We start from the raw sequence: 21,538 nt of genomic DNA, 5'->3' as shown, positions 1-21,538 counted from the left end.
TAAAAGCACCACTCCAAATTAGCTTACCACATGTGGTCTTTGCCAAGCCTTCCACTCTAAATTAGATGTATATGAATCCTAAAATGAGGAAGTTGAGTTTTTAGTTTCCTTATTTTATCCGTGCAGTGATAAACAGGAAAAGGGGAAATTACTGATACAATCGAATGGGAGGAAGCAATGAATATACAAGATGCAAATGACTAGTTTCTGCAGATAAGAACCTCGAGGGGCTAATAAAAGCCTCTCATCTTAAAGCAATAAAGAAGTCTGTGGCCGTGGGAATGCTGAGGGTGAAGTCTTCGGAGTGTTACATTACCTCGCTGATTTTAAAACATAGGCAGCGTTTTGTAAATGAGCAACATCGTCTTCTCCAGGGACAGAGTAGAATTAGGAATGAATCAATGTAGGGAAATATAACCGGCTACAATTTAGAATAGCATAACACAAACACTTCAACAGACTTCAACCAAATTGCTCATCCGCAGTATGTTGCTTTTAAATAATTCTCTGTTGTCCATGGACTGAAAGGGGTATTTGACTGCTGGAAGGACTTTTCATAAAACTGGATGCAAATATTTTTTGAGAAAATGAGTCGTGGAAAAGCTCTAAAAGGTAGAAACCTACAACAACCAGAATGCACGAGGCCCATTGCCTTCCAAGGTCACTCTTGCTTCCCCAGTTCATACAACCAGCCAGTCAGGACTATTAAAAAAATGTGTATTGTACCCTGTTGCACTTACTCTACGCTCAGACGTCCATTTCACCCTGCTGGCTTGGGCTGTGTTTTCCAATTTCTTCTTGAGATCTTGAAATATGTCTCAAGCACTCCCCTGTCCATATGTGGTGAAATTCGCTGAGTCACTACAACTCCAGGTTTGTTTCCACTGGTGCTTATTTACTGCACCAGCTGTCCCCGGCACCGGGCAGCTCTGTGCCGCTATTCTCAGCGGCTGGCGGTGCTTGACTCTCGGCTGTGGTGTCCTCAATACGCCGTAATTTGTATTCTGGCTCATTTAAGTAGCTCCAAATGTCTGATTCCAGCATTGCACTATTAAAACTGTTTTTTCTTCCATACCTACAGCACTATTGCATTGATTTTGGAGCTGCGAGGAACTGCCCCTCTCTCGATCTGATGGTCCATGGAGGCAGGCATACAAAAATGTTGTAGTACAATCTGTAGTAGGGAACACTGACTGCAGACAGCATGGAAAGAACCTAAACATTGTTCCTTTGCATATTCTACACACACTGAAATCAGCAAAGTTTGCCTTTAAGATGTATTTACAAGTCCAGAACACACTAGCATCATGAGCTGTGATGTATATTTAGCCTGAAAAACTTGTTTAACTTGCAGTAATGATTTTTTGTCAGATACTGTGCAGAACAAATCAATTAGAGGAGGGGAGAGTAATAAAAATGATCAAACTCTTTAAACTACGGGGGTTCTCCATCTTGCCACGGCTGCTCAGATCAGACTCCGCTTTAAAAGGCGTACAGCATCAACATGTCTGCTGGTGACCTCACACCCACGCCTGCTGCTCACACATTCTGCACATTTAGCAGGAGGTGCCGAGTTGTGCTTTCAAGTGACTGCAGCTCACTTTGACAGTTAAAAGTGCATTTAAATTAGGGTTGCAAATTTTGTGCATTTTCGTTAACCGATTGTTGAAAATGCTAACAATCAATTAATCATCAATCATTGATAAGATACAAAAGTTTTCAATTTTTTCACTTTTTTTTTCATTTTAAGTTTTTTAATTCAGCAAATGCCATTGTCAAATGAGTTCTTGATTAGTTATTAATCATTAACATCCCTAATTTAAAGCTGCTACACGGAACTTATTTTGTTGACAAAAGCCACTGCCATAACCACAAATATGTCAAAAATCAGCAATTGTTTAACTAAAAATCTCCTCCTGCTTCATTTTAACTGGCTAACACTACGATTCACTGTAACCTTGCCAGGGGAAATATAAAGACAGGCTATTTTTTATCTGATTTCAAGGAGAATCTGACCTGGTGGCAACCATTGAGAATAACTGTATAGAAAAGGCCAGTCTTTTTGCTGATGGTCTCATTTTATTATGCAGGTCACATAAAGGCATCAGTATCAAACTAAGACCGTAACCAGTTAAAAACTCTGTGTAGTAGCTTTAAATATTCATTAAAGTTCAATGCGTTTAGTGTGTCTTACATGTGTTTGTTTTGCATGAAAAAGTAATTTAAGGCCCACATAGCAGAGTGACTGATTAGTTGTCTGTCAATTGATTAGTCAATCGACAGATAATCAATAGCGGATTTCATTTATCTAGCAAACAAGTCAGCATTCGCCCGTTCCACTTTGTCATCGTCAATGTGAATTGAATATGTGTTAGTCGAGCAAAACAAGCAATTTGTACCTGTAATCTTAATTTGAACGGGTCAAACGAAAGTAATTGGAGTCATCAGCATTGTCAGCAGCTGCTTGGCTTTGAGTTTTTTAGCACTGCATGCTGCCAAGGTAGACAGGGAAAACTTAAAAATATGTGTGTCTTCTCTCAAAGATGAACTTTAAGGCTGCATGCACAATACTGGAGGTCAGTCACTTAAATCTCCTGCAAGGAACTTTCATATTGTGTTGATTTTAGACGTCCTTGTGACAGTTTCCATTACCATAACCACAAAATCTAACTTCAAAACTAAAAATATGGAAATAAAAATCTCTTCCTCATCATTTTAACTGGCTGACATACTACTCATTCTGACTTTGACGGGGAAAATATCAATGCAAGGTTGTTTCATCTGATTTCAAGAGAATCAACCCGGTGGCAGGCATTAATTAAAACTATGTAGAAACAGTCAATCTTGTTGGTCTTGTTTGCTTCTGTAGGTCATGTAGAGGGATCTGTTAAATCGAGACTTTCATAACCAGTTAAAAAAAACTTGTTGTCATGGCTTTAAAGTAACATTTTAGTTATTTGTCTTCCCATGCTTCTAAGTCTATTTCAATATAAAATAAAGAAACTAAAAACAGTTTTCAAGGGTAGACAGAAAGCTATTGCTATAGCGGCTGGAGACGGGGAGAAAAAAAAATCATATTGACCTCTATCTTTCAGACTTATCTAACCATATAGAGCTATTTCAGAGCATCTGACATAGAGGCAGCCTCATATTTTCAGATGAGGAAGTGGAAAAATACACAAGCTGTCTAGAGCAAGTGTTGTAGGAGTAGCACTATTGTGGGAGCAGGACGTCTGAGCTCAAAGATAAAAAAAAAAAAAAGGCCTATAGTTACCAGCCAATCCCCTGTAAAACGACTGCCCGCCACTTGCACCTGCATCTCCTGTGTAGCATTTTATTTTAGACTCAGCAATGAGTCAGAAAGGAGGTGAGAGGAAGAGGAGGAGGCGGAGGAGGAGGAGGAGGAAGAGGAGGGTAGTTAGAGGAGGATGTTTGCCTGAAGATAAAGTATATAAAAGGAACTGTGCACCCAAAATACATGTAAAAAGTATAGATGAAGAGGAGGTACATAGTAAAACACAGGTGATTTTTCTTCCAATTTTAGGCAGCTCTTGAGCTGCAATTAACAGTCTTTATTCTTGATAAAACTGTCAGTTATTTGCTTAATTAATCGATTAGTTGTTTGGTCCTTAAATGTAAGAAAAGGGTGCTCAGTGTTTCCCAAATGTCTTGTTTTGCCCGCAACTCAAAAATATTCCGTTTACTTTCACAAAGGAGTAAAGAAACCAGAAAATATTCAAATTTAAGAGGCTTAAATCTCAGAATATTCCCTTTAAAAAAAGACTCAAACCAATAAATCCATTATCAAAATAGCTGGAGATTTCTTTAACAATTGATTCATAACTGATTCATTGCTGCAGCTATAGACAGATCTGACACATTTCCCAGGATGAACCGGCCACTTTTTTCCACAATGCTTGCCAATGTGACTGTGATTGTGCACATGGAAATCATGCATGTAAACTAAAGCAACTCAACAATGTGTAAGTGTGTGTGTGTGTGTGTGTGTGTGTGTGTGTGTAGGTGGACCAGACCGTGGTAACACTTCACTAGCTTGTATACACGCATACAATAAAAAGTGCTTGTGTGTGTTTGTCTATGTGCCCATGCACCTGTGAATGCATCCTGGCGCATGGATAATACTGACACAGCTGGGATCCACCAGTCCCTGCCAGCCAATGTGTGCGCATGTGCATTTGTGTGTGTGTGTGTGTGTGTAGATACCAGCTGCGCCCACTGTGCTGATCCTCAAAGCCGCTATCACATTCTGCTTGCATCATTTCACCGCAGTCATACTGAGAACATCAAACTCATGAACACATGCTCACAGTTACAAGCCCATATTCACTCTCACACTCATGCATATAATCACTTTCTCACATAAACACCCATTCAGTGACATGAGATATTGTTATTACATATGATGGGTGTTCTAAGCTGGTTGCTATCAAACATACAATTTATCAATTTGAGTTTTGTAGCACGTGGTATTACAGCGAGCTGCGCTCACCCCGTTATCTGTTACAAGGAGCCGCACAAAAAGACCCTTTTACACTGGACAAAAAAACCAACACCCACTGACATTTCTTCAATAGGAAAGCGTACAATCAGCGTTCACTCCCGAGTCAAATAACTCTGCAGTAGTCATATCATCTTCAACTCTGATTGGCAGTGATGAAAACATGACACCTGGGTGAACACGCTAATTTTCGTCCCTTTTCGGCAGAAGTAATGAAGGCTTGTCACCCTCCCTTTTCCCCTTTTTCACACAAGTGTGCTGCTTGGCTTGACTCGGTGTGACTTGGTGCATCAGCACAGCAGAGTTTGCACCCTCTTGAAGGCAAAGGCCTAAATATTAAACATATTCTTGAACATCAAATAACAAGCAAAGTGTGCTCATAAAGTATGCTACGTTTCCATTGTATTTCAGATCTTGATGGTTGAACAATTAAATTTTACTTGATGGGTTAAATTTGACCACTTAATCGATCAATTAATCTCTGTCATCCCTAGTTTTCACATTTTAAAGGAGTCCTTTTCGATTATTATGTCTGATTAGCTGGTGTATATTCACCTCATGTAAGTGAGCCAACAGTCTCCCAATAACCAATAATAATTATTGTCCAAAACATCTGCAGAGATCCAACTGCTTCCTAAACTCTGGGTCAGGAAAGACCTCTGGCTGCTCAGATGTAGCAAAGTTTCCCCAAGTAAAGGTCATCTGTTATACTGCCCTATAAAGCCAGAGAGCAGTATCTCTGTGAGGAGTAAAAAATGGCTTCAAACTTTAGCTCCAGTCCAGACAAACTAATAGCACTTTGCTTTGCCTTTACAGGGCTGCATAAAGCCTGGCCTTCCTCCAGCTTCAGTGGTAATGCCGAGACTCCAATTGGCCGCTATCATGGGATAAGCCCAAGCATCTTGATTTAGAAACTAGATGAAACACCAGATTTTAATCCGAGGGAGTGTAATGTGTTTGGATGGAGCTCAGCTAGAGGACTATAATCAGAATAATTATTCTGGTCTCCCTCCAGCTTCAGGCCTTTTAGCTAATGACAGACACAACACTAATGGCTGGATTTCAATCTGGGTATTTGCATGCGTACATGACAAATGTGTGCAAATATTGTGTATCTGTGTGTCTGTGTGTGCGTGTGTGTGTGTGTGTGTGTGTGTGTGTGTGTGTTTGAGCAGGTCTGCATGCCTACCACATTTGCACACTGGTCCAACAATCCAAAAAAAAGAAAAAAAAACTGATTATTTTCTGCTATGATGGGTAGCTAAGCTGAGAGATGATGACTGTTTGTATCCTTACATGACCTTGTTCCCAGCAGCTGCTGCCAATATCATATCATACCTGCTTTTGTTCTTTTGTTGAACAAAAGAGAACAGGACTCATACAACAACGTATCATGATATAACAGAAATATTCCATTTCTTGCATTATGAAATGAAAGCTGAGAACTAAGTGCTCATGTTTTGCCTCTGGGTGTGATGCGCACTGTAGAGAGTAGAATATAAGAATAAGGAAAAGAAGAATAAAAGTTGTATTTATATAGCACTTTTCAAGCTTAATGGGCCAGTTCATACCAAAATAAAAAAAACAAATTTTTCCAGTGCTCTTTATCCATTTAGATGAGCCATGGAGTTTTGGAGATCAGCCTTTTCTTGAATTTCATCCAACTAAAAAACTCATCAGGAATGTCTCTTTCCAGAAATCATGACCCAGTTACTTAAAATAATCCACAGACCTGTGAGCAGTTTCAGGTAGGAACTACTTTCCTTTTGCAATAGAATCTACTCGGACTACTTTCTTCCTACTAAACAGAAAGCAGTTCCTGCATGAAACTGTTCCCAACAAGGTCTATTTATCTTGAATAACTGGGCCATGATTTTTGGACATTGCTATTGAATTTTTCAAACTTAACATGCCATTATATTCAAGAGAAGGCAGACATACAGACTTACACCAAAACAATCAAGATGGATAAATAACACAGGTAAGAGAAGAAAATGTGCATTTTTGATTTTGGAGTGAAGAGTCCCTTTGAGCACCAGGTGCTTTCCAGATTAAAAGATTTACAGGAAAGAAATTAAAAATCAGAAACCCACATAAACCCCCTCATTGAAATGCAAAAATTAGGAATATTAGAGCACATAGTCAAGCTGCTATGAGTCTGTACACAATGCAAGCACAAAAAACAAGAAATAAGTTCATAAAAAGGTTAACATTTATTCATTTTCATTATATTATATGACAGCAGCAAAGGGCAACAGGTGGGAGTCAAAGCCATGGCTGCTGCAGTGGACTCACATGGGGCTTAAAAAAACAAACTAAAACTTTATTATATAGAGAAACTTATATTTGTATTACTAGAAACCATGAAAATGAGAATATAGCAGGTATGTGCAGTGCTTTAAATGTATAGAGTCACATGATAGCATAGTCTAACACAGTGAGGAAGCACAGTGCAGCCAGAACATCACCCAGGGCTTTGTTGGAGTGTCATCATACATCATGACATCTTTCAAATACTGTTATCTTGATTGTTTTTATTGCAGAAATAAAAAATCTGATCCAGAGGTTCTCACCATGTTTATCATGAGGAAAATCACTCTTCAGATATGAATGCAATTCATCAAAGTAAATCGATAGAAAATATTATCACCTCCTGGAAGCCTGTGTGCACGCAGTGAAACATGTAGGCAACAGAGTTGTTGGCAGTCGACTTCCAATCAATAGGCCTTTATTCATGCGTTGCACATTTCACACAAGAACCAATTCAGATAGTGCTTTATAGTATTGACAGTATTGTCTCAGGGTCCCTCGCAATACCACAACATGGTGAAATCCATTTTCCCTCACATAACGAGCTGTCATTTTCTGGTTGGAATGAGCTCAATCGTCTCCGCATACAAAGCAGGCAGATTTAGCTGCAGAATGATAATAACGATAGCACAATAGCGATTGGGATAATTCCACAGCGACATCGCTCATATCACACAATAATGATTAGTGCATGGCTTCATTTTTAAAGCATCTGTGGTGTAGTTACGGACGGCGCAATGGATTGTTGCTGTTAGCGACATGTGCTGTGTCAGCACGTGTTGCTGCAGACTCTGATGAAAATCCATTTTTTATTCTTTAACAAGGTGAAAGGAGCCCGTGTTCTCTGCATACAAAGCAGGCTGATCCGCTCCATGACAATAATGATAGCATGATGATGATTGGTGTTATATTTGAGGGATATTACCAACACTGAATAATAAAGATTTGTTATAAAGCTCTGATGTTGGAGGTGTTTCTGACAGTTATGCTGAAAACCATGATGATGTTGACGGTGCTGTAAAGTTGACTGCACTGCTGCTGTCACTTTCTTGTAATGCACACAAGTTATTCTACTCTTCTTGTTAATTGGATTTTTCGTGGTGAGGAGAGAGGGAAGGATGACACTCCCAAAATCTTTCATATGAGCAATAATTATTACATTATTAAAACGTGTTTCAGACTGTTGACAACTTGTTTGCACAGAACTGAATAATTTGTGTCTAAAAACATAATATGTCAGGAGTAAATTGCCATGTCTATACTTAGGCTGGGTTGCACCACCACCAGGATTCATTTCTAAACCTGATTAAATTCCAATTAAACTTAAAATATGTTGCACCAAACTTTTAAACCCAGCTTAAAATGAAGGAAGATTCCATTTAAACCCAACTTTAAAACCTTAGTTTAGTCTTTACTCTAAACCTAAACCTTAAATTCAGTTCTGTTACACCAAAACTTAAAACAAAAACTCAAATATAAAATGTGACCCAGTGTTAACTTTAAACTTAAAGGTCCAACTTTTAAAATGGCCTTTTTGAGATGAACTGAGCAAAGTAATTCTCTGCTGAGTCATCATCAGCTGGCTAAATAAGCTAACAAACTTCTTACCTAAGTAGCTAGCTAGCTAGCAAACAATATAACTTTTTTCTTTTTTAGCTAGCCAGCAAACAATGCAATGTTTTGTTAAGAAATACATTACTTGGTACAACAGCACTCAAAGATATTTTAATTTTGTTTAAATTTTCTAATTTGGATAAACAAGAATCTCCTTGTTGATGAAACTGTTTAATTTTGGGTTTTATCAATAAACTTGATGAGATTCGGTTTTAATTGTGCTTAATTTTAACGCTGGATTTATTCATTTCAAAGCACGTTTTGCTAAACTGTAGTTACAACCACCATGCTGGTGCAACCCAGTGTTAGAGTGACATAAGAATGTAAACTGCTTTCATTTTTGATGGAGGTCACATTCAGAACAACACCACTTTTCAAGACCTTGTGGTTTTTTCCAAGTGTCTCAGGTACATTTGTGTGAAACATCTCAAAAATTCTAAGTTGTAAAAACGTTAAAATCTTCTTTCCATTGTGGTAGTTGGTCTTAAAAATCTGACACATTAAATGCCTTTTCTGCAGTTCTGATCTTTAGTTCCTACAAAAAATGGAGAGGAGGTTAATTATTGCAGAGTCTCGGTCCTCAGAGCTGTGTGATCTCTCGCTGCACATTTATAAAGATGTGGATAAAAGAAATGTGGCACAGAAGATAAAGGCAGTTTGTGGCCTTTTGATATTTAGCCATTATGCCGTTATAAAATATATTTCTCGCAGTATTTTTCCTCATCTCTTCACTCATGTACCATCACACCCACATAATTGCTAGATGGAAAGGAATACATTCTTTAAAAAAGCTCTTATGTTACTAGGCTGCTGTCTTCTGTTATCTTACCCTTATTCACCCAGTTCAGGCTTGTACAAATCACAAATTTTCATTTCCAGTGACGCCATGCTTCACACTCACACCGGGGAGCTACTCTGCACAGCCACTCAGCACCACCACAGACCCTGAACCGCTCCGCTGGGACCGGCCAGGGTTAAGTAGCTTGCTCAGGGGCTTCTCACTGGTAGTTACTGATGGAGGGGAGAGCGTGTCGTGTTCATTCCCCTGCCCAGATAACACCTCAGGTGATCTGGGAATGCAATGGAAACATAAAGGCGGTGGCTTACAATTTTCCTCAAACCCATTTGTGACCAATTATAATCCTCCATCATCCTATCTCTGAGCGCTGACCCAGGCTTTGGAAGAAAAATCAGTTAGTTCACTTGCTTTCAACCAGTGCAGCATGCATGACCTGCCCCAGACCCTTAACGCAAGTCATAAACACTGTGATATACTTTCGCACATACCAATTTTGTGACAATTTTCTTTTCCGTCATTGCAGTGGTGAAGTGCCAATTATGTAAATAAACTTAAAAATTCTGTTATTTAAAGCATATGAGATTGGGTACTTTTTGTAATTTGGCACCCCCTACAGTTTTAGAGCACAATTTACCGTTGTTGTAAATATGTAGACCCGTACATACGTGCATTTGTAACTATTTCAATATTAAATCAAAATAAATCAAGTAGACAATCTTTTAAAAGAGGAATTTGGAAATAAAAATGACAGTTGTCGGGGCATAAAAACAATGATTTGTTGATCTTCACAAATCAAGACTCAGTAGTTTAACATTGCATAGCAACTAGCTGTAAGTGCAAAAGAAACATGTTTGAATCGAAGAACATGAGAAATTGAAAAACAACTTATATTACTTTCTAGTGGTAGAGCAAGAAGCCCAGCTCTCCGTCTGTCTTACAGCCTTGTATTTCACAAAGCTCTTGCCAAAGACTCAAAGCAAGTCTGACATTTACTCTTGTCCGTTAGCCTCTTCCTCAGTCACTCTCCCCTTTTCTCTTCTTAGCCTGAGCCTGACTACATTGCTCGCTTGTCTGAAAATCTCCTCCTCTCAACGGTCCAAAGCGCCTGTGCTAGTGGTGTAAACACCAATACTTCCCTGCTGTTCTCAGCTCCAAGTTCTAGTTAGCTACGAGCTAACATTGGTTACATATAGCAGCACTTTCCTTCACTGTTCGTCAGGAAAGTCTGTAAATCACCCAGAGTTGAGGCAGAGCATCCGGAGGACATCTGAGGGAAAACCAACATTTCTTCCCTAAAATATGATCCACTTTCCCCAAAGTCAGTGGAATGTGATTGGTCATGCTGTAAGCATTATGTGCTCGTTGTGACTCGGCCACCAAAGTCATGTAGTGCAAGAACAGGCAGGCGGCGTACGCAGAGTGGGAATAGCACCATTTACCCCGTTTCAAGTCATGGTAGCATCAAGAGGATTTTGAAGCTGTTATGTTAAGGTAGAGCAGTTACATAATGTTGCTTTAAAGTTGTTTGGCTTCGCTGTAAGACACAGTCCCATAAAGAAAGGGTCCTCATTGCCTGCAGCAAACCCGGTGCCACGCTGTGTCCTTGAGGACACTTCACTGCACCTCTGCTCATATCTGAAGTCCCACTGTGTGCTATGTTAGCAGCAACACATTCAGTCCTGATATACGAAAATAATGGACAAGGTGAGAGTAAGGACACCAAGAATTGCAGTAAGGTGGTTTAACAACCACTAAAGGAAAAGAGACCGGCTGAGTTCAAACAGTCATCTTTTTTTTGAAAGTTTGTTTGTAGCCTCAGATTCACTTCACCACCGTGAGTTAACTGGAAACATTACTCTTGCTACAAAATACTGAAAAACATAAGTAAACAACACTGTCTGGCGACACTGACTATTCATCTCAATGAAGGAATATGTCAAGCAGGGCAACACTGTTTTCTTCTGTGTTTTTAATATTTTGAGGGCAATAATGCAGTAGAGGCACAGGTTAAATCAGGCTGAGGCTCAAGGGATGATACTTTTTATGATCTAATCTTTGTTAATTTTTATCTCTTTATGGGAATCGCTCTTAAAAAGGCAATATTTTGGTCATATTTTCTGGTGCCAGGGCATGATAAATATCCTGAGTTTGTTTTTTCTGTTCATAATGATGAGACTGTGCAGTCTGTCCATATACATACATTTAGGCTGTTTGGTCAAACTCTTAACAAGCACCAAGTAGCTGCAGGATGGTGCACTGCACATCCAGGAAGTGGCTCGGTGAATTTAAGTCAGCACACAAATTAAATATCTTTTATTTATATTTTACTCACTCCAGTCATGCTGAGATCAAGGAATCATGTTAAGCTGAAATACTACATGATAACAACGCTACAGCCACAGCATCCCCCTTCGAAATTTCCATTCCGGGTCAGAATAACTGTTATTGTTTGCCCAGTTCATGTTTATTAGAGATCAAATTAATGCTGAATGTTTGGCGAATGAGTAATTGTCTGTTTATGAGTCGTAAGAAACTGAATAATTTTGTAGAAGGTGTAGATATCTGTCGTGGTCAAGATGAGCAAAATGTTAATGGAGTCTGGCAGGAAGTCACTTAACTCAAACTCCAGAGTGTGTATTTTCAGAGCAGTGGGGTTTTGTTTTCAGCATAATAGGCATAGCTTTACATTGACAGACAACTGACAGGTATAAACAGTTCTGCACACTTCCTGCAAAGCTCCTGTGGCATGCAGGGGTTTCCTTGACTCTGGGGAGGAGGTGACGGGTGCAAACAACTCACTTCAACCACAGATCGTATATTAAATAGGACTTCAGCTTAGTTAATTTATGATCTATGGCGCCAACTCGCTATTTGGACTGCAGTACTCATTTTTGCATGCACAGTTGCTCCATATTGCTCCATTTAATCTTAAAATTCATTACCAGAGCTTAAGAAAGGAGGATTATAAAGAGTATCTGACAGCTTCACATGTATTTAAAGGTTACAAAAGGTTTGTTTGTGATGTTGCTAATGTTCAAATTTGCATACGAGATTCTTTCATGTAGTTTGAGTAGTGCTCTTTGGCAAAAAGCTTACTGTGTATCTACAAGCCAAAACCCTCACCTCGCATTTGTTTCCTGTTTTTCTTTTACTTTCATTTCTTCAACTATTGTGACATAAACAAACCACCCACCTCTCCTCTTACTCCATCCCCTGCATAATTACATGCGCAACATAATGAGATATACAGTACATTCAATTAGCACATATCTAATTACACCATAATCACATAATGTATAATGTCTTTGAACCCTTTTCCTCTTCGATAAATGCTACTTCTTACATGTGATTAATCTAAATTCTCTTCTCTCCCTCCCCTCTTTCTCGCAGGCAGATCTGTGTCGCCGTGCCGAGGAGAAAACCCTCAACGTATCCGACGCCAGTAATGAGCTAAAGGTGCGTTCTGCCATTTTTTTTTTCTCCCTCTGTGTGTGGAATCAAAAGGGCTGTGAATTGGCATTGACACATCAGGCCCCACCAGCCTGCTTAGCATTCTATTAAACTGGCTCAGTCTCTTTCAGAGAGATACAGAGCAACTGAGAGTGAAGTGCACTGTTTAAGAGCTTTATCTCTAATTCTTTCATTCATTCTTTCTTTCTTTTGTGTTTCATTGTATCATTATATTTGTTTGTGCCATTTTCCGTTTTTCTTTCTTCCCTCCTTCCTGTCTTTCTTCCTTTATAAAGACATTTTCCGGTTTTTGCCTCTGTCTCTCTCAGTAATGATCTCTGTCCTTCATGCTTAATAGAAAATTATTCTGAATTGTTTAGCTTGTATTTGCCTACAGCGGCTTGTTAAAGAGGACTTGTAAAAATGCATATTTAATACGGTCTCATGCCTGAAAATGTGGCTTACAATGCATTTGCCCTCTGGGCACGTGTTCCCAAAGTCACCGTATCACGCACCTCACATCTCCCATACTAAGCATTTTTCCTTTCGCCTGGAAAAAGTTGAATAGATTAAAGGCAGATCTAATCGATCCTGAGTGTGCTTATCAGTGGCTGGCAGGCTGACGAGCCGATTTCAGAACAGCACATTCTAATCCTTCAACTGCAGGCCGGAAACAGGAAAAAGACAAATAGGTAGAAAGAGTCACAGACAGCAGGACAGGCGGGAAACGGTAAAAAACAAATCATTGAATATTTTGATCAAATCTGAAAGAACTTTTGGGTGTGAAGAATTGTTGGAAGAAAACAGATGAATAGATTATTACACACATATGTTCAAGCACCACAAATTAAAAATGAATATACCAAGGACCAACACACTATCATAGTCATGATTCTTTGTATGCAAACACATTGTAATGAGTATACTATAATGAGACTTGCACCGGCAGAACTGGAACATTTTGTGCATTTTCCTAAACTGATTACACATCAACAATCGATTAATCATAAATTAATAAGATAAAACAGACATTTTCTCAGTTTAAGTTTTATCTAAACAATTCTAGTGGCACATTAGTTCTGTTTAACGTAATTTTATGAGGCACAAACAATTTCAACAGAATAATAAAATAATAAGGCTCTTGCTTGAAACAGCTGCTAGAGTCCGCCTGTCTTTACTCAACAAATGGCTCAAAACAACACACACGAGGCACAATTACTGCCATTTATAGACTAACAGGGCAAACCAAACTAAACCATGAGACAACCTTTATGGAGTTTTGGAGAAATGGTAGACAAAATGTACATGATTGTTCATTTAATTCATTTTTAATTGTTTGAATACTTACATCCCTAAGCAGTATACATACAGGATGTTATCATTCAACATCTGTATACCAGGGTCAGATCAATGTATTGGTTTTCCTATTAAGCCACTGTTCACATGTTATTAACCAATGAGTTTCATCCACTCCTTCAGCATCAGTTAATTAGATACTAATGTTGAAATTGATCAGTAAGCCTATGTTGTTTATATGAGTAACCTTTTATGAGTTGATCATGACAACTCAACTAGATTTAACATGTCACTGTCACTCATGCTATCGATGTATTGGCCGATATTCTTTATACAGAGTGAAATACGTAGAATGTGTAAATAAACACACTTTATGCAATGAGCCCTCAAAAATCAAAGTTAACACTGACAGGATATTTTATGGTTTGATAATAAATTTTATTATCCAAAATGATATCAGGAAACTGAAACACTAAACTTTCACTGGCATTTTTCATTAATTACAAATAACTAGGAATAAAACACACAAATAGAAACCTGAATTAAGAAAAAGGATACATATAATATATACGTACAATGCTTGCCAGTGTCGGGCCGATAATACCAGCCAGACTAAACCAGCCATCAAATTCATCTGTTGTGGAAACACCGTCTGCACTGAGGGACTAGAATGACTGAATTTATAGATGTTGAATACTGGCAAAGTATCAGTTACTGCAGGCTTAAGTGTTGCCCTTTAAAAACTCACATCAGTCAGACATAAATGAAGACTTAAACTCTGCTTCCATCTGCTTTTTGTCTGGATTAAACTTTGCGGCTGCCCATGAAACGTGTCCTCATTGACATCCATTGATTCCGCTGGTGACTTATTATGATTCTTGGTTTCAAAGGGTTTAGCTACGCTGGCTGCTGATTGGATGTTTAACCTTTTGACCTGCAAACTGTGATCTGAGCACATATCCCATAATAGGACGCATTCATCCAGATGACCTCTTCTGTCACCGTGACAACTCAGAGGCAGGCAAACTGACAAAGATCCTGTGTGTGTGTGTGTGTGTGTGTGTGTGTGTGTGTGTGTGTGTGTGTGTGTGTGTGTTAGCTTTGTAGAAAAAGAGATAGAAAAGAAACAAAAGTGCTTATCTGAACCAGTCTCAGGTCACATCACCGCCTCCCAACCTCACCACCACTCTCTCTCAGATTAGTGCCTTTTTCTTTCGGCCCGTTACTGCTGAAAGAAAGCAACAAATTTATCGTCCTGTGTGTTTTTATGTGAGTGTACGTGCACGCATGCGGCAGCCCTGGGCTATGTTTTTCAGTTATTTCAGTTTATACCAGTCTCACACAGGGAGACAGCAGGAGGACATTAGGACGACCATTCATTCTCTCCGTTCGTTTGTTGTGTTTTCATGAGATGGGGAGATAGTTTCTGTAAATTACGCTCTATTTCAGCTTACAGGCAGTTCAACCGCAGAGCTTCGCCTCAGCTGAGGGCTTGAGGCTCGGTAGAAGTAATCTTGTCTGGCGGCAGAGCTGCAAACTTTGGCTGCACAATCCTCAGCACGCCAACTCCAGGTTCAGTGAGACGCACACTTGTCATCACGGAGTAGTTATATCGAAATGTCAAGAATAAGTTCAAATCTCTCTCAGACATCCTCGCCAACCCTCACGATTCACCCAGGAGACTCCAGTTTTTCATTGCCCTCTCCCTGTTTCCTCTCGGGATCACAATTCTCTTGTATTCCTCCCGATTTCTGACTTTCTTTTCCTTGTCATTATCACAACCAGTTTCTGACAATGTCCAGTGTATATAAGCACTGAATGGCTCTAAAACTCTGCTGTTTCCATCCAGACAACAGCACGGTGACACCAGACTTCCTAAGAAAACCCGTTTCTTAAGGAAAGTTTTAAAGGAAAGGGGCATCTGCAACAATTTTCCTTTACGGGCAAAAAATAAATGAAAGAAAGAAACTGATGAATAATAGTTTCTTCCATTTTTTTGGCATCACATTATTTTAGAGGTCTCAAGGTTGGCAAGTATGCTCTAAGATGGAAGTCTATTTAACATGAGAAGTTCTGTTGCTGCTATATTTGCTGCTTTGGCATTGTTTGCATGTAGATCATGCATGCAATACATTTACTTGACTTGTGTGCTGATTTTGCATGCATTAACCACAGCAAATGTAATGCTTACAGCAGCATCATTGCAGATTAAGAGTAGCTGCAGCGTAACGATTCCAAAATGAGATATTGAAGTGAGAATTCCCCTGAAACGACAGTATGCTTCTGCCAAAGGTTTTATACCAAACCACATCAAAAAGCCAACTCAAAAACCCTGTTTTTTTTGTTTTTATCTGCTAATGATGTGATCTTCTGTGTATAAGACACTTGTGCCTCAAAAAGTGGGTCAATCAGGTCACAATTGCTTCTGTCAGCACTGCTTGTGCATTTCTTTGTAATTGTTCCAAGTCTGGAGAACAGCGGAGTCTGGCAGTGAATATGATTTATCAGCTCTGGATGATCATGTGTTGATTGCAAGGCCACTTAAGAACAAGGAAAAACATGATTTCAACATGCATAGAGAGCTAGCTGTGACGACAGAGGCATGGATCTATCATTAAAGGAGCTATATGTAGCCATTACAAACAAAAGTGCACAGCAGTCTAGATGGCGAGTTGGAGCCTTAGATTGTATAAATCAGGTTGTAATCCTGTTTAATATACAATCTGTGGTTGAAGCTGTCGAAGCTCCTTACACATGGCAGAGAAAGTCGGGCTGCAGGAGCTCAGCAGGAGCGCAGGATGTGTGCAGCCTCATAAATTGACAACAACAAGCGATGGTGAGTCCTTCACTAGAAGTTGATCAGCTGTTTATAACTGTCACTTGAATGTCAATGTAAAGTTAAGCCCTTTATCCTAAAATGATACACAGTGGTTCTTTATGGTTTATTACAGTAAATATATTACAGATCACTCCTTTAAAAAAGGGCCTAGAGGTCAAAATGTGTCTGAATGAGAGTCTTTATATATCGTCTTTCAGGGAGTTCAAGCTCTGGTTAATGTCACACTGGCAGTTTGAATTTATTTTCTGAACCTACAAAATGTCTGGCATTTGCAAAACATGACAGAACCCATGTGCAACAGTGAATGTTAACAAAGTGAGCAGAAAATGCAAACTGCAGCAGTGTACTGTATGTTATTAACACATAAAGTCACTGGAGGGTGCAACACAGTCCTGATAAGCCCTCCTCGAGAGCGCGAAGCAGAGTAGGAAAATGTTGTTAAAACTCGTTAACTATCAGTCTCATATATCTTTAAATATGTGACACTGATGGGCGTCTGCGGGGAGAGATAAGGAGCAGGAATTAGAGAGGAGAAGATTCCTTTTGCGAGGATTTACACAAACACACACATGGAGTGAGTTTCAATGCCCTCTACCAGTATTGATCACCCTGCAGTCTGACTGATTGAGAACTAGATATGGAAAAGCGCACATCAATAAAATACTCAGGAAAACCTGGAGAGAGTTTTAAAGGCACTGCCCCTTCCCACCCACTCTCACACAAACAGCTGCCATGCGATTAAATTATTCCACTGAGGTGCAACAGTGACAGTTTGGGTTGCCAGGAAGAAGTCTGCCAGTAAACACTCCTGGTAAACACACCGGTAAACATTCCTGAGCTCTTCAGATGGATTCAAGGCTGTTTCTCTTTGAACTTGGTAACTACATTTACATGTCAACAGTTCAAAAGCAGGCAGATAAAAGCTAAATGAAACCAAATTCACCCCAAAAAACAAGAACCTCACTATCTCTGCTCTTAAGGACACACACACATCTGACAGATTATTCTGACCACCTGCTCAAGTATGATTGGTGTGTTCATAACTCAATTACAGAGTTTGCTTGTTTTCCATATCCTAGCTGCTCCAATCCCCATCCATCATCTGGCGCTGTCTTACTGGGATATCAGAGGTCGGAGTTTGAATTTGTATGTTATCATCTCCACCTGCTGGAAGCCTGGAGGAGATCATGCGATCACTTGTGAGAGTGGGTGACCTTGTCCTCAGCTAATCTCACATACTATTAAACCCATCTTCTTAATTTTTTTGTGCACATTTGTGGCTGTATGCTGAAAGATCTCTCAGATTCGTAACTTTTGAAAAACCTTGAAAAACATTTCTTTTTGAGGCATCAAGTTTTTGGAGCACCCCATTCTTGTGAAGTCGATAGCTCCGTCCCGAAGGAATTTCTTTAAAATTGGCACAAAGATTAAGGTCACGGTAACTTCATAAAACTGGAACTTATTCCTTAAGTTTAGGAAACAAAATTACTGGGGTAGGTTTAGGATAAGATCCTGCTTCGGGTTAAAATAATACGTTACCTGTGTCAGTTCAGATAAAGTAATAGGACGGAACAAAATGGAAAGTATGTAAGGTATTATAACCATCAACTGCAACTTTATAATGACCATCCAAATAATGTTTATAAACAGTTTACAAATTATCAACCATTAACAAAGCATAATAAATGTCATTCGTCTCGCTATGTAATGAGATTTACAGACCATTTGGTAGCCATTAACAAATTCTTAACAGTGAAATAACTATCAACTATCAATTAACTATTTATTACTAATAGTTATTACAAAGTGTTACCGTTACATGTTATTAAATTACAGAAATAAATGTAATTGTAATTTGTTACAGTGTCTGAGAAAAATCTGTAATTAAATGACAGTTATTGATCAAAATGTTGGTGATGACACAGGTGTTACATCCAAGTATTTTTTTCACGTTGCCTGGTGATGATCTCCACTTTGAGTGCACTCCTCTAGTTGCTGGTGTGATCAATTGGCTCTGGAAGCTGGTTATTACCTGTTGATTGTGTGACCACTTCAGAAAAAGATGGAAAAAAAGGTTGATTTCAAACTGCAGACCGGCTTAGCTGTTTGTGATGATGGGTGGATGAATCATCAGAAAATGGCAAGAAGCCACATATCAGGCAACTCTGAAACATCAGTCCTTTAATGGAGCCTTCATAGGAAAAAAAAACTGCCTAGTGTTGCTCGCTCAAGCTGCCATCACTTCTCTAGGATCATTCAAGGATAACAGAAACATGTCACTACCGATGCTTTCTGGACACCGACTATGGCTTTAAAGCATTTCCCCCCTTCTTTGGATGTCTTTTGTACTATTTGCAATATAGTGGTTTAAGCTTATACTACTCTTGCACTCAGCCTTTCACTGTTCTGAATAAGAGTATCAGCTTAATGCCTGAAAATGAGTGTGAAGTACATTACATCAGAAGTTTTGAAGACAGACTCTTTCAGCTTTAGATCATTTTCAGCTGCAGACAAAATCCAAAGTGAGAGGGGTCTTTTTTTTTCCTCTGGATGGCACAGTAGTCTGTAAGTGAGCAATGATGAAGCTATTGTGTGGATTGACACTTACAAAATGGCATAATTGCAGTCTCATTTCATGAAATATCTAGCAATTTGGAATCCTCCCTCTTACAGAGTTAACACTAGCATTAAATTAAAACTTACAATCGAATGTCACTGACATTTTGCCGTTTTATGCTCTAGGCACCTTCTGGCACCTTCTGACTGCCGAATTCAAATGGCAACTGAAATATATGAACTCCAATACCCAGCAATCTTGAAATGCCACGGCAGAAAACACTTATTTTAGTTTCTTAAGTAACCATTGTATTTCTCGCTTAAACTTTGTCACTTCCTGCGGGCAGAGAAGAGACTTTACCTGACACTACAAAAAGCGTATTAGTGGACAGAGCAACCATGATGTCAGCCATTGGTCTGTGGACAACTATTCAGAAACCTTCAGTCTGGCTTTACAAGGGTTGCCATCTGGGTTTTTGCAAACAGAGCACAGTATAGACGAGAGCGTGGAGCTGGTGGATGACGTACTCTGACTTGGGCTCGTCCGTTCAGTGGGAAATAATGTCGACCAGCCAAATTTTTCTTGAATTACAGCTAAGCAGCACACTAAATTACATTTATAAAAACATTTCAAGTGAGAAATAGGTAATCTAGTGACAAAATCCATATTTGATCAGCAGTTTTACAGTTTGATCTGTGATTTGGGAGGCTCCACTGGACACCCAGTGGTGGCCACTTGGTCTAGAAGGGAACCCCAGACCCACAAAAGACCTTGCAAGAGTGATCATTTTAACACAAACCATAATCTTTCCCCAAATTTAACCAGCTGGTTTTTGTCCCTAGACCTACCCGTATCTTGCAGCATAGTATCATTATGAAAAATAGTTTGTAAAACATGCGCAATGAAGAAAAAAGGTGTACAAATCTCAGGCAAATTCCCTTCTAGACACAACCTGGCCTTGAGGTCACACCATTTTGTGTATTACAGCTAAATAGTACACTAAATTATGTGTCTAAAAACACTGTAAGTGAGAATCTATCATCTATTTTACTTTAAATGGGACCATAATTTATAAAATGAACATTATACTGTATAGAGGAAGATTTGTAACTATCAATTGAGACCATAAACTCATTAGGAAACTGTTTACTGACGTCATAAATCAAGTGTGAGGTAGGGCCATTTTCCCATAAGACTCAATACAATTGGACTTCTTTTTGCAACCAGTGGAGTCCCTTTGCTGGCCATGAGAGAGAATATAGGTTCAAGGCACTTCCATATACTTCATTTTGCAAATATGGCAAACATACAAAGTCTTACGTTGGGACATTGGAAACCTCTTCACTGTTGCAGCCTGATTTTCTGTAAAAATCTGCCCTAAATGTTTGCTTATAAAACAGTGACACGGGTGATGATGTAATAATCAGAGCTTTTAAAACACTAAGAGATGAAATCAGGTGACGCTGTTTAATTTGAGAGCTTAAGGGATCCACTATCAGGAGAAAATGGCATTTCTGAATGGAGGAAAATTGCTTTTGGGGGGACTCAAAGGATGCAAGATATGGAGTTATCCTCCAATATGAGATTACAGGCTTGGCTTGATCAACCAAGCCTGCTGCCATAAAGCCACCTGCACTGGAGTTTTACAAGAACTATAAAAACGATACTTTCTGACCCAAATGTGATGTTTTTTTTATGATTATTGCTTTTTAAATGTGGATAAACAGAGACAGACAGACAGATTTTCTTTTTCCTCACAGATTTCTAAAGATCACATGTCAGTTTTTTTTTTTTTTACTTATCCCTGCATGTAGGCCTTGCATGGATTTCATTTTAATTCTGCTCTGCTCTGCGTTGGCCTTTATCTGCAGCGCTGTGCTCTGAATTTGTATTCACTGCTCTGTTTCGGCATGTTCCGCTCCTCTTTGCTCTTTTCTGCTCTGCATTTCATTGCTCCGTTTTGTTTTGTTCTCCCCTCTTCTGTTCTTCTCTCCATACATTTCGCTCTGTTTCGTACGCACAAATCGAATGTAAATATCCTATAAGCATCATCTCACAGCTCAGAGCCCTGCTGAGCAACAAGAAGCAAAAAAAAAAAAAGAAAGAGAAAGGAAGATAAAGAATGAGCAGATAAATGTGTTTGCGGTGAGATTA

General features: G+C 39.1%; 1 protein-coding gene across 1 annotated transcript in view; it reads left to right on the top strand.

Moving 5' to 3' along the window:
- The window catches only part of cdh11 (cadherin 11, type 2, OB-cadherin (osteoblast)), a 130,839-nt gene that overhangs the window by 47,033 nt on the left and 62,268 nt on the right, over positions 1 to 21,538 (top strand). The window contains exon 2 of the mRNA XM_084735322.1: positions 12,633 to 12,698. The gene's annotated coding sequence lies outside the window, so the exon portion shown is untranslated. The remainder of the gene's footprint in view (positions 1 to 12,632; positions 12,699 to 21,538) is intronic.

The sequence above is a fragment of the Lutjanus erythropterus genome, chromosome 14 (genome assembly GCF_056507025.1).
Source record: "Lutjanus erythropterus isolate fLutEry1 chromosome 14, fLutEry1.hap2, whole genome shotgun sequence".
Taxonomy (NCBI): Eukaryota; Metazoa; Chordata; class Actinopteri; order Lutjaniformes; family Lutjanidae; genus Lutjanus; species Lutjanus erythropterus.
The sequence above is the reverse complement of the archived record's forward strand: the minus strand, read 5'-3'. Positions and strand labels throughout refer to the sequence as shown.